Genomic DNA, 5,561 nt, shown 5'->3' with positions numbered 1-5,561 from the left:
GGGGGCTGGGGGGTGGTTACAGGGGTGAGGGGACAATTCTGAACAGTGGTCAGTGAGAGAAAGGAGTCATGGGTTAGGAGGGGAGAGGGCTGGTGAATGGTTGGGGGCAGGGGACCTTTATACAGTTGTTCTCCTCTTCTTTATTGACAGCTCATCCAGAACCAGGGTCCTGTGGTCTTCTAAAACCTCAGAGGATTCATCAAGTGTGTGAGCCAGAGACTCAAACATATAAAGCAATGCAGATATGGACATGCAGTGCAATTTTAATACATACACGTGTGTTTATACGTCTGTTTGCAGCTTACTGTGTGTGTTTCTCTTACTGTGTCCTGCAGCAGGGGTGTTTGTAGATTGTACAGGTTGAATAGCAAAGGTTGACAGCTTTTCCAGAGTTCAGTGCAGAGTCAGGACCTTTCACTCTTTCGAAGTGTTTTAAGGAGATGGGTCACACAGATAATGGGCAACCTGAGAGAAAAGACCATAGAGCAAAGCTTTCCTCATTACAGGAGGTCATGGATGGAGCCTTGGATGGCCTGTCATCCCTCTGAGCACCAGACAAGTAGGACATAGTATATAGTACATAGATGACAGCTTAAGTTGGTGATTTCATTTGTGGTAGGTTCTCTTCTATGTTTTAGAATATGGGGCTGTTAGACAATAAATTAATTGATGGATAAAAAAAGCAAAAGTATTTTCAGGAGTTGAGAAAAAGATGGTAATTCCTTGTGAGTTTTGACCCCTATTTTTGAAATTATTTTTAACATATTTCATTGGCTCGTGGATCTTTAAAGTCATTTTTACACTAAGTTCAGCTAAGTCTAAATGATATAAAAAGTTTATATAGCTTAACAAGCTTATCATAGGTTTTCAAAATCCAAATGCAGTTTTATCCATTTTCTCACCATGTCTGACAGAAAACCTAAAAATACGTATTTTAAACATTTTACACAGATAGTCCTTGTACCTTTATTTTAACCCAAGGAGCCAGTTCTGTGCTAATGATGTGTACCTAACTAATCCCACAACCAGAGCACCTAATAAACTGGACCAATTACTGACTCCATTAGAGGGCTTTCATCCAATCCCAAAGCACTGATGACTTTAGAAGGCCAATAAAACTGCTAGGTTGTGACCTTAACGTTAAGGGACCTTAGCAGGACCAGAGGGGGACAGACAGGGGTCAACAGCATCTCACACTTGTCACACCCTGTTGTGAAAGTGTGTTTACATCTCATTCCTGTATGAACACTGCTCTCTCTCTCTCTCACACACACACACACACACACACACACACACACACACACACACACACACACACACACACACACCTCTTGGCTGAGGTCGCAATGTTGGTTTATTGATAAAGTCACAATGCTGCAAAGCACACTGAAAATAAAATTACAGTATAAATCCCAACGTACACAAAACTTGACAAATGGCATAAGGTTTTTATGGAGTGATGAGGGCATGGCTCTAATGTTTCACAAATGAATACACGTAAAAGACGCAAATACCAAATATCTCTGTCAGGGTTTCTTTTTAACCACTGGAGGTTTGACTGCTGTTCTTTTAATGATGTCATCTTGTTACAGCCTTGTCTTCTACACCACCAGCTCTTTACTTTGACCACCTCCTAATATTCACACAGCAGTACTGTAAAGAAACACAGTAATTAACAATTTTCTTTGCAGATTTTCAGGAATTCAGTTACAATTTGTGTCACATTTGTATGGAAATCTGGCTATTCCTTGTGTGAATTTTATGTTGTATGAAATTGAGTTTCAAATAAAGCAAAACTCGAAGAACAAATGTTGAGTAGCCAGACAATTATAATGTCAAACATAAATCCCTGATTTTATTTTTAGCAGTTAAGACAAGAAGAGTATTTGTTAAACTGTGTAATGCACGTCTATTGCAGTTGTGTACTGAGAAAAGAAAGTCTGCATAAGTAGCACATTAGTGAGGTGAATAAATTTGCTGCAGGCCTCACCGAGAGGCCCAAAACTGTTACAACCTGCACTGGAAGGGAAAATGGAAGGAAAGAGGAGGAGGAGAGAGGCAGGCCTAATCACTTTCCCTGCTGACTTCGCAGGAGGGAGGGAGGTAAAGATCACAGCTCCACTAGCACATTGTAGCCGTCCTCTTCTCCTCCCGGCCTTTTGAAGAAGGGCCCAGGGTGTCTGCTTCTCTCCTTCTGCCCACTGGGCTATTGAAGGAGTGATGGATGGCTTCATAAGGAGGCAAGATCCATCTATCATTAACAAAATCTCTCCCTGTTTAAATGACTCTTTCATTTTCTGTCCATTTTTTGTCTCTTTTCAGTTTGTCTTTGATGTCAGTGATTACAGCCCTCACTTTTTTTTATTTTATCGCTGCTATTTCCCTTCTACTTTTCTTTGGTCACTTTTTCTTTCTTTCTTTCTTGTGGATGAAGGAATGTCTCCCTCTCTGTCTCATCCCCACTCTCCTTCTGCCTAAGGGCTGGGGACAGATGTGGAGGCCTTCCTTTCTCAGCATTCCCTAGGGAGAATAGGGACAGGTCTTAACACCCTCTTGGAGAGGGGAGGAGGGTGAGCGAGTTTGTTGTCTAAAGGGTCATGTATTGGGAGTCAAGTGATGCATAAGTAATGCTTTGTTTGGACTGATCTGGGGGAAGGAATTTACTAGATTTGTCTGTAATTGGGTTATTTTCTTTTGAAATGGCTTATGAAAGAAAACTGGGGAAGTGAAAGAGAGCAGTGCACCACTGAAAACATAAAACTCAGTGAGAACATCCAAAACATCAGATTTCATAGTGATGCCTTAATCAGTGTAATGCTGTAAAATTCTGTAGAAAGTCATTGAACCCTCCAACCACGAGAGATGTCACAAAGCAAAATGGTTTGATTTTTAAATGACTGTGTGAACACATCTACATTATGTTTTTGTGCAGTCAGGAAACCACGTTAGTTGGTAAAACAAACTAATGCAGACATGGATTGTAGGTCAGTAATCACATTTCTCTCGCTCTGCAACCTTATTTTGGTACCCTGGATTACTTACCTTAAGTATTAGTGATACATGATACTGCATCCCTTTTTTATTGCAGTGACAAGTCAGTGAGAGCACAGTGTTTCTTCTCTAGTATCTGAATTTTACTAATACTGTGCAGTGGTGGAAATCAACTTATTTAAACCTGCAGATGCTATTGACTTACTTACAGATTTTCAGTTTTTAATATTAGGATGTAGTGCAATGATTTCTCATTTTATCCCACCCCTTTGCTATCATAGAAATTCCTTCCCATATGTTCCCTGGTCAGAATCTTTGCATGCACATGCATACATGTAGATATTCATTAGAAACGTGACATTATGTATACAGCCAAGCAGTCCTATAAGTATTTAAAGGGAAATGGTATGCTAAAGGCAAAACCTAAAAACAACCCCAGTTATTGAAACCAGTAACAGTCACATAAATTCCCTGATCAGAGGAGACCACTAAGAATCTACACCCATGCAAGCTGCTCTGTGAGGTTATACTCAGGCACTGTGGTTCTTCAAGCTATATGCTAATATCAGCCTGCTAACATGCTCATGATACAGTATGTGCTCAAATATGAGTGCATTCATTTGCATGCTGAGCAGAAAATGGGGCTATAGTGATCTCAGGTCACAGGTTGCCCACCACATACAGTCAGGGAATATCAGGTCAGAACTATTAACGTCTAACCTGGATCCAAAAATATGTACCTTCCTGCTGCTCAGCTCCAACCAGCTACTGGTTGTTTGCCCTTTCCGCTTCAGGCTGTTGGAGAGACAGCACAGTGTTGTCGTGCTTTAAGGACTCAGACCTCGCAACCTCCACAGTACAGGCGTGAAAATCAGCTACATTTAATCAGACATGGTGGATTTAAAGAAAGGCATGAAGAGAGCTTTGTCTTAATGGATTGGCTACAGTTTAGGGGCCCAATGCACCAGGTTATACCTAGTTAAAAGCACATCACTTGCTAACAGTATAACTCAAACCACATGGCATTTCCTGAAACATACTCACTTGGATCTTTCTTCCTTATCTAAAAGTATCTTGGTTTTAATATTTTTTGTTAGTTTTAGTATTTGAGAATTAAGTGAATTTGTGCAGTTAAATTTTAAGATGATTTTAATTGATACTTCACTTAATTATTTCATCCAAGTTCAAAAAACAGAAAATTAAGGAATAAATCAGCTTTTGTGAGTTAGAGGTACATCAAGTGACTCACACTTACAGTGGGCCAATTCTTTTGGTCTGTCTGTACATTAAAATTTCAAGCTTACGGCCATGGCAATTCTTACCAATACAGTAAGTCCATACAAAATGGAGGCGACATTCAAAAAAGGGCCAGTGCAGTCAAACAAAGCAGTAAATCAAGTGGCTTGACACATGCTCACCAGACAGTTTGCCGTTTGTCAGAGGGCCTGAATGGAACTAAAAGCAAAGTTGTGGACGCATTTGGGTGATTGGCATTGCTCATATACTGCACAAGAGGCCTTTTCAGACAGCTGCAACACTGATTACATTGTCTGAAGGCCAATCAAAGGGGAAAATGACGAGAGCAGTCATGCCGGACACACACAATGCACAAATGGCAGAGGTCAGATGGTGGAGGAGAGAGGTGGTGCTCCAGGAACTTTAAAAACGCATTCTGGGATACAGGGTCAGACGTATGGGAAACTCTCATACCCACATACAGTATATCACAAAGAGGCACATAAACAGTGTTGGAGTTTCTGAGTTAATTCCACAAGTGAGATGAAATATTTTGACTACTTTTGCTAAATGATCAGTTTGCAAGTAGAACTGTGGAAATAAACAGGCTACTGACCAAATTTCATGTAAAATTTGCAGAACTGTGGGATTGGTTCATTGCATTTTGTTCAGTTTTAAGAGGTTTTTACAGTATCTTGCAATCTTTGGTCTCATGTAAGCAGACAAAACCTAAATTGTTCAAAACCCAGATTAAAGGTGCATGAATTTAAATTATACCTTTGCAATGTTTTTATGTAGAGCATGATTAAACAACAACAACAACAAAAAAAAACTATTTGTGGAAGAATATAACTTTTTTTTTAAGTTAACAATAAGGCCTTATAGTGTTAGCAAAAACACTAAAATGTTTATGATTTAAAATAATTCACAGTGTGAGGAGCCAGTACAAACATGACTGCTACCACGGACCGTAAATTTGATTAAAAAAAATCCTCAACATATTTACTCTTAGGCTGTGTACTCTGCCCAATTCCCATTAACTTGTATGTGTCATGTATTGTGTTAGATAAAATCTTGGCTGTTTACATGTTTCATGTTTACAGTACATGAATGCTACTAAAAAGCAAATCTATTTAGCGCCTGTTATTAGCAGCCTACACAACCCACTGTCATTTGCTAGATATTTGATTAGCATAATGATATACAAAATCACATTATTCAAAATTAGGTACCTCATGATTTTAGTTTCATAATTTATTTTTTTTAATACATTTTTCACAATGTGTAAATGACTTGCATAGCTTCAGACTTCCTTATTTCTGTAACTTTGTGTC

This window comes from Monopterus albus, unplaced genomic scaffold (genome assembly GCF_001952655.1).
Source record: "Monopterus albus unplaced genomic scaffold, M_albus_1.0 scaffold101.1, whole genome shotgun sequence".
Lineage (NCBI taxonomy): Eukaryota > Metazoa > Chordata > Actinopteri > Synbranchiformes > Synbranchidae > Monopterus > Monopterus albus.
Note: the sequence above shows the minus strand (reverse complement) of the source record.